Source organism: Xyrauchen texanus, chromosome 25 (genome assembly GCF_025860055.1).
Source record: "Xyrauchen texanus isolate HMW12.3.18 chromosome 25, RBS_HiC_50CHRs, whole genome shotgun sequence".
NCBI lineage: Eukaryota > Metazoa > Chordata > Actinopteri > Cypriniformes > Catostomidae > Xyrauchen > Xyrauchen texanus.
This window is the reverse complement of record NC_068300.1, coordinates 40,420,508-40,434,441: the sequence shown is the minus strand read 5'-3', so window position 1 is coordinate 40,434,441 and position 13,934 is coordinate 40,420,508.

Sequence of the window (13,934 nt, the reverse complement as noted above, 5' to 3'; positions counted from 1 at the left end):
GTTATTGTTGTGCAAGGAATGCAAAACCTTGCACAACAATAATGCTCTGTCGGTGTTAAGGGAACTTTAGACCCTACATATAAACTGATTTTAATGTAATTGTTTCATACATTACAATTTAAAATGATGATCAGTGTATTGAAAATAACTTTTTAATCTTATAATTTCTGTTATCATGTCTCCCTTTTATTTTTTGGAATCAGATTTATGTAGGGTTTATCATATATATGTGATATATTTTAAAAGTTGGCATACAGTGCCAACTTCCCACCATACCCACCCACATACCTGAGATCAGAGATGATCGTATAATTGGTTTAATAGGTTAATCAGGTTTGCTGTTTGTTAACTATAAATGAACACATTAGCTGTTATGTTGTATTTAATTAATTTAACATTGAACAGGTTAGCTTTTTTAACTAAATATGCTATAAGTTGATAATTGTCATTTTCTTCAATCATCTAATTATTAAATACCTAAAATATGTTGCTTGTAAGTGTTTGCTTCAGCTGGTGGAAGGCATGGTACAAGTGTATGTGTGCACATGATCAGGATGGTACCATCTCATTTTGAGCCATGAAAAACCCTGATCTACATATAGAATTTCAGCATTTATGGAATTAAATTTTAATAATTAGTAAATGTACTTACCTCTATATTCTTTCCAAGTTTCCCCTTACAGTATGTGACAGGGTGGAGGGCGGGGCTTTGTCGTGATTATACACAACCGGTCCCTTATCAGGCTAATTAAGCCTCCGAGAGGGATAAAGGCCGATTGCGTACGGTGGTGCTGGAGAGAGAGATTGTTTACGGACAAGTCCGTCATGTGTGTGTGTTTGTCTTTTGTTTAAGTTAATCATTAAAATATTGTTTATATCGCCAGGCCGGTTATCGCCTCCTCCTTTCCATTGAACTGCTTTACACAGTATTATTAGTTATACTTACTTCTGTGTACTTACTTCTGTGTAAATGAAATAGGCCCAATCAACACAGTGATTGCCCTAAAAATCTGACAACAATTTATATATATATATATATATATATGAGAGAGAGAGAGAGAGAGAGAGAGAGAGAGAAGGAGGAGGAAAATTATTAAAGAATTAGAAAAGTTGAAAGAAAAAGTGGCAAAGGAAAAGAGAAAAGTAGAAAAATACAAAAAGAGGTCGAAGAAAGAAGCGGTGGTGGTCTAAAGCATATGACTGGTAAACTGGTAATCAGAAGGTCGCTGGTTCGATCCCCACAGCCACCACCATTGTATCCTTGAGCAAGGTACTTAACTCCAGGTTGCTCCGGGGGGATTGTCCCTGTAATAAATGCACTGTAAGTCGCTTTGGATAAAAGCGTCTGCCAAATGCATAAATGTATATGTAAATGTAAATGTAAATGTAAATGTATCTCCTCAGTCAAAACTCAGGGAATTGGTAAAAATACAAAACATTAGGTCACCCATTAATCGAGCCCTACAGAGAATATCTGAGAATATCTGAAGAAAATACAGAAACACAAACACTGAGAGAGAAAGACATCTGATTGCCAGGGTGACTTCTGGACAATTTTTTTTAAAAGTACAAACTCCAAAAGTACACACAAATAGCATTTGGCTACTCAAAAACAAAGACAAAAATAACCGGAAACATTCAGTGTGGATCTTTGCACAACTGTGAAGAGAAAAGGAAGCTGTGCAGCTATGGAGATCAAGAGGAAAGTAAGGTCCTTTTTTCTCTGTGATGATGTTATCAGTATGACACCAGGCTGCAAACAAACAGTCATTCGACAAAAGAAAATAATGAAAAAAGAAAATTTTTGTCTGAGCAGCATGGTCAGCTGTCATACAGCATGTTTTGCCAGCTTAGGCCATTTTTAGTTGTTACACCAACAGATGCTGATCGAAACACATGTTTGTGTTTCAGTCGTGGTATATTGTCTACCATAAGCATCGAAGATATGGTTTATACTCAATCATGTGCGATTCAAATCCAAAAGTATGTGCTTGCAGTGAGTGTAGGGAGTGCCTCCTCAATTTATATCTAACCCTTAAACTACCTGCAGAGGCAGAAGTTTGTGTGGCCCAATGGACCACAGAAAGGATCCATGAAGAAGAAAAATCCTCCAGGATTAGTCAAGAAAGATCTCAGAACAAAAGAGTCTGACTTTGACAATTTCAAGAAAGGCTCAGTAGATTTAAGCAACACATCTTCAACTTCAGATGGCAAAATACAGCCTACAGGCAGATCAGCAAGACCCTAAAAAGAGATGAGTCCACGTTGCACAATGATTTCAGTGAAAATTACTTGTGCACATACAGCCAATAAATTCAGTCGGTCCAGTTTGCAGGATCACACCAACAGGCAACTCTCCACACATGGGTACTTAACACTGCTTTAGACCAGTCACCTCTTGCCTTCTCCTCCATTTCTCCAAGTCGACAGCATGACCCTACAGCTATTTGAGCCCACCTTGTTCTTGGGATGATAAGGGAAAGGTACCCTGAAGTAAAAAAACTTCACTTCTTCAGTGATGGGCCAGGAGCACAGAATCGGTAGAAAGGACATTTCTACCTACTCTCCACAGAGTCAAATAAACTAGCATTTGAAAAAGTCAACTGGAATTACTTTGTGGCAGGACATGGAAAGGGGACACCAGATGGTGTGGATGGAGGGCTGAAGAGATCAGCAGACAAAGCCATCAAACATGGAGAGGACATCCCTAATACACAGATCCTTCATGAAAAACTGAAATGCACTCTTCAATGGAGTTATTGTAGATAAGTGAAGATGATGCCGAATCAAAACCAGAGGTAAGAAAAGAACCAAAATGTACCTCTTAATTTTTACAATTTCCAACCTATACACAATTACAGGGATGTAAAGTGCTACAAATTTGTCGTAGCAGCTATTATTTTGGAGGGTAAAATACGGTGCTACGACAAAGACTCTGATAGTAATAATAATAAAAAAATATGGATATATATACGATATATAACGTTATATATAAAAATATATACTGGTCATATATATTGGTCACTGGACTTCCTGTTGCTGACGGCAAGCTGCACAGCATGCTGCACGAGAGTTTGTTTGTAGTCTGCTTAGGCTGCTTAGAATTGCTTATTCTTATTCTCAAACGTTCATAGTTATATTCATCGTTCCTCGTTATATCCTTTGTCATTTTACCGCGTTTCAGGTTTTTCCCTTTCTAATGTTTCATCTACGTGTATTTTACCTGTTGGTGCTGGCACCTAGCTAGAGTCTGTGTTTGTAGCCTGCTAGTTTTTTTAGCATCGCTTATATATGTTTTCAGCCTTTAATCCTCAACATCTGCCATTTTTAAGTGCCTTCCCCTCATATTATTCTCTTATCGTGATTCAACTGCGTGCATATTCCACCTGCATCCGCGTTCTATTTTTATCATGATTAAACTGCAGGCATTTTTTTCAGCGCGCACCTGTTTTTTCTACTCTGCGGTACACAGATTATTGCCATGATCTCAAAGCACAGTTTATCAAGAACAACCAACAACAAACAATTGCGGTAAGTCATGGCATCCGCTCATGTTATTTCTTCCTGCATTGCATGTCACATGTTTACAATAGCCTCCTCCGTCAGCAGTGAGGGATTCACATGTGATAAATTTAAGGAATTAGTCAGGCTGACGGAGAAGGTTAATGTGGAATAATTAATGCTTCTCAACAACTTCTCTAGTGATGTAATGTGGAATAATGAATTCCTCTTTTAAACTTCTTTTGTAGGGGTAGCTGCAGCTGCTCCCTGCTCTAAAGATGTTCTTAAGAATCTGTTTCTTTTCTCTACTCTCACGTTTCACACGTAGCTCAAACATGTATGTCACCCCCATATAAGGTAAAGAACTATTTCATTGGTGAGGGTCCAGTGGAATGTGTTTTTTCTGGACCATATAACAGAATGCTGAAACAATAAACGTTGAAGAGAGATTTGATACCATTGAGTGTCTGTGTCATTTCTTTCTTCCCTCAGCTGAGCCGTATCGAGACGGGGATTGCAGATCAACAAAATAAATTAAATACATTCGATGACAAAATTATCTAACAGTTAATGATTTAGAGACTCGCATCCGAACGCTTGTGGAGGTCAGTGAGAAAGAGAAGCCGGTAGATACTGTTTCGAATGCGAGTAGGACAGAGAGCAACATACACACTTTGGTTCCGGCTTTAGAGCCCCTGCAGCAGGGTATTTGGGTGACGTCGCTCAGCATAGAGACACAACTCTCCCGTTCCTGGTAGGGTTTCCAATCGATTCTCCCCACTCAGTGATACACCCACTGAGAATCATGTTGAAAGAGCCCTTGTTATTGGCAATTCTATTGTAAGGAACATGGAAATAGAGACTACAGCCACTACTGTTAATTGCATTTCGGGGGCCAGAGCGTCTGACATCAAATCAAATTTACAAGTGCTGGCTAAAGCTAAACGTAGATTTTATAAAATTGTTATCCATGTCGGCACTAATGTTGTCCGGCTTCGCCAGTCGGAGATCACTAAAAATAATGTTAAAGAGGTGTGCAAATTTTCAAAAACGATGTCAGACACTGTAATATGCTCTGGTCACCTCCCTGCTTGTCGTGGTGATGAGTTTTATAGTAGATTAGTGTCACTGAATGGCTGGATGTCTGAGTGGTGTCTGAAGAATAAAATAGGATTTATAGACAATTGGAAGAGTTTTTGGGGTAGACCTGACCTGCTAAAGAGAGACGGACTCCATCCCTCCAGGGAAGGTGCCGCTCTCCTCTCTAGTAATTTGGCTCATAGTCTTAATAATGATAGTATTTGACTAACTGGGGCCCAGGTCAGGAAGCAGACAAACTGGTTAATCTGAACATCTGCTAGCTGCCTTGATACGTCACACAGGTCACATAAACTACAACACATAGAGAATGTATCACCTAGATATCTCATAGAGACTGTGTCTGTTCCCCGAACTACCAAACACAATACCCTCACTAAATCATTTAGAAAAAATTTGATTATGGTCAAAACCTTAATCAAATTTTTTTTGATGTAAACAATTTTTTTTTGTAGTCTGTAAACAATTAGTTAATATTTGTTTGTTTTGTTCAAGTTTGCTTGCATTCTGGATCATTTGGAGAGGTCTAATAGCACATGTAGTCCAGTCTAGTTATGACAAGGGACTGAACGAGCAGTTGTGTGGCATGTACAGAGAGGAAGGGTCTTATCTTCCTGATATTGTAGAGTGTAAATCTACATGATCTTGCAGTTTTTTAAATGTGGTCTGTGAAATTTAGCTCATCATCAATGGTTACCCCTAGATTTCTGACCGTTTTGGAAGGCGAAACTGTAGTTGGACCCAGCTGCACGGTGATGTTGTGTTCAACAGCCGGGTTGGCTGGAAAGACAAGGAGTTCGGTCTTGGCAGGGTTGAATTGAAGGTGGTGTTCCTTCATCCAGGCTGAGATGTCTGCCAGACAGGCAGCGATTCGAGCGGTCACTGTGGTGTCGTTGGGCTGGAAAGACAAGTAGAGTTGCGTGTCATCAGCGTAGCAGTGGTAAGAGAAACCATGTGACTGGATGATGGTCCCAGTGATGTTGTGAATATGGAGAAGAGAAGTGGCCCAAGCACTGATCCCTGAGGTACCCCAGTAAGTAACTGGTGTGGCTTGGATACTTCCCCTCTCCATGCTACCTCAAAGGACCTTTCTGAGAGATAAGAGTTGAACCAGTCAAGCACAGTTCCAGTGATACCCAGTTTAGAGAGGGTGGAGAGAAGGATCTGATGGTTGACTGTGTCAAAGGCAGCAGAAAGGTCCAGCAGAATCAGAACGGATGATCTGGATTCAGCTTTCGCTTGTCTCAGCGACTCGATGACAGACAGCAGGGCAGTCTCAGTGGAGTGTCCACTTTTGAAGCCTGACTGATTGTCATCCAGCAGTTGTTCTGTGAGAGATAGGCGGAGATCTGATTGAAAACTGCCCTTTCAAGTGTTTTTGCCATGAATGGGATGAGAGAGACTGGTCTGTAGTGTTCTATCTGTGTGGGGTTAAGTGGAGGTTTTTTCAGCAGTGGGGTTACTCGAGCCTGCTTAAATGTAGTGGGAAAAGTGCCTGCAAGAAGGGATGTGTTAATTATGTGTGTAAGTGCCGGAAGGATGGACGGAGAGATGGCCTGGAGAATGTGTTGGAATGGGGTCAAGGGAACAGGTTGTGGGGTGGTTGGAGAGGAGGAGTTTAGAGACCTCAGTGTCAGTTAAAGGAGAGAACATAGGGAAAGAAGGGTTGCATACAGGAGCCAGGTGTTTGACAGGGTGTGGTGCTGTGAATGTATTGCTGATGGCTGTAACCTTATCAGTAAAAAATGTGGTGAATATATCTGCTGTCAGTGATGTGTCAGGTGGTGGAGGGGGAGGGCAGAGAAGTGTGTTAAATGTTCTAAACAAGCTACGAGTGTCTGTGGTGCTGTTGATCTTGGTCTGGTAATATAAAGTTTTTGCAGTTTTAACGTTATTTGAAAAAGTTGCAAGAAGAAGCTGATATTTACCTAGATCAGCTGGATCTTTAGATTTCCGCCATCTCCTCTCAGCTGCCCTAAGATCAGTCCGATGTTCACGAAGGACGTCAGACAGCCAGGGGCTGGGTGGTGTAGTCCATGCTGGTCTAGAAGAGAGAGGACAGATGTTGTCTAGACAGGTTGTTAAAGTAGAGCTAAGTGTGTCTGTGGCAGTGTTTACATCAAGCATGGAAAATACATTTATTGTGGGAAGAGAGGCAGAGACATCAGTGGAAAGGCGAGAGGGTGAGAGGGAACGGAGGTTACGGCGAAAGGAACCCAAAGGTGGGGCCGGTTTTACAATGGATGGGAGAATCATGTTGAATTGAACAAAGTAGTGATCAGAGACATGTAAAGGTGTAACAAGAATATTAGAGGTGGTACAGTTACGTGTAAAAATGAGGTCCAGCTGGTTGCCCGACCTGTGAGTTGCTATGGTGTGTAGTCTTTCCAAGTCAAATGAGGCCAGAAGAGTATTCAGTTCAATGGCCTGGGGTTTGTCTTGGTGTATGTTGAAATCACCAAGAACCAAAAGTGGCCTGCCATCCTCTGGCAAGGAGGACAGCAGGACATCCAATTCCTCAAGAAAGCTTGTCAGCTGACCTGTGGGGCGATAGATGACAACAACATGTAATTTTGTGGGTTGCATTGTAGTAATGGCATGGAATTCAAAAGATGTATTGTTACATACTGAAGCCTGTGGTGAAAAAGTCCAGTTATTATGAATGAGCAAACCTGTTCCCCCACCCCTACCAATATATCGAGGGGTGTGGGAGAAGGAGAAGTTGTTGGAGAGAGCAGCAGGTGTTGCTGTATCCTTAGGACGTATCCATGTCTCTGTCAGTGCCAGGATGCTGAGGGTGGACTGCGTGGCGATTACAGATCATAGATTGGATGCGCTTTGATTGACTGAAACCTGGCTTAAACCAGATGAATATATTAGTTTAAATGAATCTACTCCTCCAAGTTATTGTTTGTGGCAGCGGGGGCATGGTCAAGTGCCCGTCCTGGTCTTGGCGCAGCTCCACCATGAACTGTTGGAGGGCCTGGTGCATCCCAGCAAGGGACTGGAGGACATCGGCCAACTGAGAGGGCTCCATAGGGCGTACTTGAATTTGTATTATTTATTTTTTTGTCCCGGGTTTCGGCACCAGTGTAACAAACTTAAGGCCAGGAGGGTAAGGAGAACACAGGAAACTGGTTCCTTCGTTTCACAGGTACAGCCTTTAATTAATGATCTCCAGTACTTTACAGCTTCACAATAACATAATAGTTTTATATGAACAGACTCTCTCATATCATGCCAACACTAGACTGGCGCATGTTTCTCTTCTCCTTAACTGGAGGTTCTGTGGCCAACTTTATGCCGCTCTCCCCATGCTCACTGAAATTAGAGACAGGTGTTAGACATAATTTAGCTCAGGTGCAAGCACCCTTACCGCTTTCTCTCCCGGACGGGCACTTGACCAGGCCCCCGCTGCCACATTGTTATAAACATGAGCCTAGTCTGAAGGGTCGACAAGGAGGTGTTGCTACAATTTACAGTGAAGATTTTGGTGTTACTCAGAGGACAGGATATAAATGTAAGTCTTTTGAACTAATAATGCTTAATTTGACACCGTCAGATATAAATAAAAAAATACCTTTTGTCCTTGCTACAATGTATAGATCACCCGGGCCTTATTCTGATTTCCTTGGTGAATTAGCAAATTTTTTATCAGATCTTGTAGTTACTGTAGATAGAGCTTTAATTGTTGATGACTTCAACATTCACATAGATAATGAAAATGATACATTGGGATTAGCATTTATTGATATTCTCAACTCTCTTGGAGTCAGACAAAATGTAACAGCACCAACTCATCGCCATAATCATACGCTAGATTTAATTCTGTCATATGGAGTTGATGTTGATAATACAGAAATTCTGCAGCAGAGCGATGACATCTCAGATCATTACCTCGTCTCTTGTATGCTGCAATCAGCTAATGTAACTCAATCTACACTACGTTATTGTTCAGGTAGAACTATTCTTTCAACTCCTATCTCCTATCCTGAAGTCACAAGAACGGCTGGATCCAGCACCATTCCTGCTTCGTGTTGGACCCCACTGCTATGTGTCACTGAATGATGATGACTAAATGCAGCCGGTGCCAGCCAAACATAACTTCAGTCTATTATGATGGACTTCAGAGGATGAACTGATGCCAACTCCAACCATAAGACATGGGATACTTCATATGCCATTGTCTGAACCTAGGATTTACCACACCGAACCTCACCGAAATTACCGGCCAGTTTGAACTGCGTTTCATATCCCTGATCTCTGCCTGCATCACCTCTGTCTATTGATGGACCACGATCTTGAAATGGAATGCATAGACTAACAACTGCTAACAAAAGCCTTCATCAGCCAATTAACAAGAACAATTGCATCTATGTGAACTTCTGCAGTTAATTCAGGATGGACTTCAAAGACATTGGTCATTAATCTTACATTTCAATCAAAATCGATGTTTAAACACTGACCATTAACACTTACTTAGTTTAATAATTTTAAATCATGACTTTAACAAAACATAAGTAATATTTACATTATATTCATGATGTTAGCCAGAGGGGAACTGGCCCCCACAGAGAGTCTGGTTCCTTGCCACAGGGAGTTCTTGTGTTCCTTGCCACAGTTGCCTTCAGCTTGCTCACTGGGGTTATTAATACAATTATTATTTAATTATTTTTAAACATGATTAACAATCTTATTTTATCTAATTACACAATGATGATTCATCAACATTATAGTTTTATCTTCTGTTAATGCCTGAACTTCTGTAAAGCTGCTTTGAAATGATGTGTTATGAAAGGCAATATACAAATAAAATTGACTTTACTTCTGTGAATGTGATGTAATTCCAAGAGAAACAATTTACAATGGGACAATTTTATCCATCAAGTATTGAGTTGTGAAAAGTGAGCATTATTTACTTGACTTGATAGACGTATAGCCTATAAATATACATAAAAACCATTGTTTCAGCAGGCTACCATGTGTCTGTTTTACTGTCTATTTATATATACTTATTATTCTTAATAATATATCCAACAGGCATTTTACCTAATGTACTAGTTGCGGTGAGCCGGGTTGCTTAGCAACTGGTGTAGGGATTCCTAGGTGAACTGTCACACAAATGTTGCCATATACAATAATTCAGGTTTCATCACCAGCCAGAAAAAAATGGCCTACTCTCCTTTGTCTAAAAGAAGTCGACTATCCGGCCATAAATATAGACAGGAATACGCTACAGAATGTTCTTTTATTAAAACAAGTCAACTCTCTGACTCGCTTTCCTGCTGTGAATATTGCCGGACTGACATCTCAGTGAAAAACGGTGGACGTCACGATTGCATCGTTCATGTAGGTACAAAAAACACATCAACAATTTGCAAAATCTATTGGAAATCATAAATCTATTCATGCATTTGTAGTGAGTACTGGTGAAGATAATGCAGTGATAAAGGCAGAGACACTTTTTGCAAACTTTATTGTAGAGCACAAGTTTCCAGTTGCTGTTTCGGATCATATCGGTCCACTTTGCAAAGCTGCATTTCCGGACTCGAACATCGCCAACAAGTACAGATCAGGCCGCACAAAAACCTGAAAATGACCGTCTCATTACATAGAAAAGCCCGCGTTAGAATTAGAACCAAAATTTACCTCAGCTTGCTGCCTGAAGTTGGACCTCTGACTTTAATCTTGAAATATCAGCTTATCTTGGTGTTAAAAGAAGGCATTGCATGATGAACTATTCATTTTTTTCAATGTGTGGAGTGCAGAAAGTTTTTCACTTTGAAGAGTTTGATGCTACTGCACTGATGACATGAGTGACAGTCTCATCACTCAAGTGGGAGTGTCTCATTGCGTGCAGCTGTGAAATTCCGCTCTCGTAAAAGTCCCATTTAATAATCTCTCAATAATTTACACATTAATTCAAATTAAACCCAGTAATGTAACAACAGCAATGCCACTCATTGTAAAGAAGTAAAAAAATCATTAGAAATGTACTTGAGTGAGAGTAAAATGTACCCACTTTTAAATACTACAGTAAAAGTAAATTATCCACAAAACGTCACTCAAGTAAATGTAACAGAGTAAATGTAATGCTTTACTACCCACCTCTGCATATATTGCCTCTTTATATGGTATACCGGTATTCACATGTTACTTAAGTAACAAAGACAATTTATCAAGAATCTACATGTATATGTCAAGAGATAGAGAAGGACAAAAATTACATATACAAAAATTAGCCATTATATTATTATATCACAACCATATACCAATAATATTAATTATTCAAATAAGAATGGTTGTATGCAAACAAATCAGTAAGGAATTATATTTTGTGTCATATATACATTATACTTTGAGAAATGTTAATTATGTCAATGCAAATGTTAGGCATACTATAAGGCAACCGGGAAGATGAATCAAAGATTTATGAACTTTAGGCAAGACACACATGACATAACATTAAGCAAACAACTTTATGCATACAACAATTCTTCTTTGAATAATTAAAATGATTGGTATATGGTTGTGATATAATAATATAAAGGGCAGTTTTTTATATGTAATTTGTATGTAATTTGTGTCCTTCTCTATCTCCTGAAATATACATGTAGATTCTTGATAACTTGTCTTTGTTACTTTAGTAACATGTGAATGCCGGTATACCATAAAAAGAGGCAATGTACAGGTCCTTCTCAAAAAATTAGCATATTGTGATAAAGTTCATTATTTTCCATAATGTAATGATAAAAATTAAACTTTCATATATTTTAGATTCATTGCACACCAACTGAAATATTTCAGGTCTTTTATTGTTTTAATACTGATGATTTTGGCATACAGCTCATGAAAACCCAAAATTCCTATCTCAAAAAATTAGCATATTTCATCCGACCAATAAAAGAAGTGTTTTTAATACAAAAAAAAAGTCAACCTTCAAATAATTATGTTCAGTTATGCACTCAATACTTGGTCGGGAATCCTTTTGCAGAAATGACTGCTTCAATGCGGCGTGGCATGGAGGCAATCAGCCTGTGGCACTGCTGAGTTGTTATGGAGGCCCAGGATGCTTCGATAGCGGCCTTAAGCTCATCCAGAGTGTTGGGTCTTGCGTCTCTCAACTTTCTCTTCACAATATCCCACAGATTCTCTATGGGGTTCAGGTCAGGAGAGTTGGCAGGCCAATTGAGCACAATAATACCATGGTCAGTAAACCATTTACCAGTGGTTTTGGCACTGTGAGCAGGTGCCAGGTCGTGCTGAAAAATGAAATCTTCATCTCCATAAAGCTTTTCAGCAGATGGAAGCATGTAGTGTTCCAAAATCTCCTGATAGTTAGCTGCATTGACCCTGCCCTTGATAAAACACAGTGGACCAACACCAGCAGCTGACATGGCACCCCAGACCATCATTCCTTCTCCCCAGTCTTCCTCCAGACTCTGGCACCTTGATTTCCGAATGACATGCAAAATTTGCTTTCATCCGAAAAAAGTACTTTGGACCACTGAGCAACAGTCCAGTGCTGCTTCTCTGTAGCCCAGGTCAGGCGCTTCTGCCGCTGTTTCTGGTTCAAAAGTGGCTTGACCTGGGGAATGCGGCACCTGTAGCCCATTTCCTGCACACACCTGTGCACGGTGGCTCTGGATGTTTCTACTCCAGACTCAGTCCACTGCTTCGGCAGGTCCCCCAAGGTCTGGAATCGGTCCTTCTCCACAATCTTCCTCAGGGTCCGGTCACCTCTTCTCGTTGTGCAGCGTTTTTTGCCACACTTTTTCCTTCCCACAGAGGTGCCTTGATACAGCACTCTGGGAACAGCCTATTTGTTCAGAAATTTCTTTCTGTGTCTTACCCTCTTGCTTGAGGGTGTCAATGATGGCCTTCTGGACAGCAGTCAGGTTGGCAGTCTTACCCATGATTGCGGTTTTGAGTATTGAAACAGGCTGGGAGTTTTTAAAAGCCTCAGGAATCTTTTGCAGGTGTTTAGAGTTAATTAGTTGATTCAGATGATTAGGTTAATAGCTCGTTTAGAGACACTTTTCATGATATGCTAATTTTTTGAGATAGGAATTTTGGGTTTTCATGAGCTGTATGCCAAAATCATCAGTATTAAAACAATAAAAGACCTGAAATATTTCAGTTGGTGTGCAATGAATCTAAAATATATGAAAGTTTAATTTTTATCATTACATTATGGAAAATAATGAACTTTATCACAATATGCTAATTTTTTGAGAAGGACCTGTATGTCTAAAACATTTAGCAAACATTTGTATATTTTAAAGTAAATTCTATTAGGACAAGGCATGGCTCATATAACAATAATCAGGGGGAGAAGACTCATTTAAACTTATATATTCATGCGATTCATACCAGGTTTCCAAACTATGATATGTAATAATTTTATTTATAATTAGTGTTTTGGATGAAAGAGATCTAATGTTTAGTTGCCCAAACTTTATTAGATGATTATCTTTAAAAATATCTTTTCATTTTCTAGTTTGCCATCAATTAATGTTTTTCTGAATGTGGGTTTTAATGTTTGGTAATTCGAGGAACAGACAAAGTCTCTATATGATATATAGGTGATAAAGTCCCTATGTGTTGCAGTTTATATGGCCTGTGTGATGTCTCAAGGCAGCTAGCAGATGATCGGTTTAGCCAGTCTGTCTGCTTCCTGACCTGGACCAAATATCACAAAGAAAGTTGTACAAATTCAGGATTCCAGGATTCATTTTAATTTGACAAAACCCACCAAGTCCAATCTGGCTTCATAAGGGTTATGTTGTAACAAGACGCTTGTTATCAACTTTCTTTATCAACTTTGATACTGAGTTTATGATTAGTTCACAAGCTCATTCACATTAATGAAGCAAACAGCCAATCACTTGCAACAGCCAATCACGTGCAGCATGGAGCAATGACAGCACAAGTGACTTCTCGTGAGAGAATCAGCATGATATACTTCTCCACTTAAGATCTTTATGAAAATTATGTAGAATTTAAAAAGTTACACAGCACAAAAGGACATTATAAAAATATGATCAATGATAACACATTTACATAACACGAATGATCACTCTGAAACCATGAATAATTATAATACTGTGACATGGCAGGGGAAGAATGAGGATCTAAATGCAGCTTTATTTACAAAAGAATAAACAAACTAGCTCAGATTATAATGAAAACAAAACACAGGGAACAAGGCACAGAGCATCCAACAATACATGCAAAGACTGACAAACCAACCAGGGGAAACAAGGGCTTAAATACACAAGGGAAAACAAGAAACACCTGGGAAAACAATCAGGGAATAAGGAACAAAATCAAGG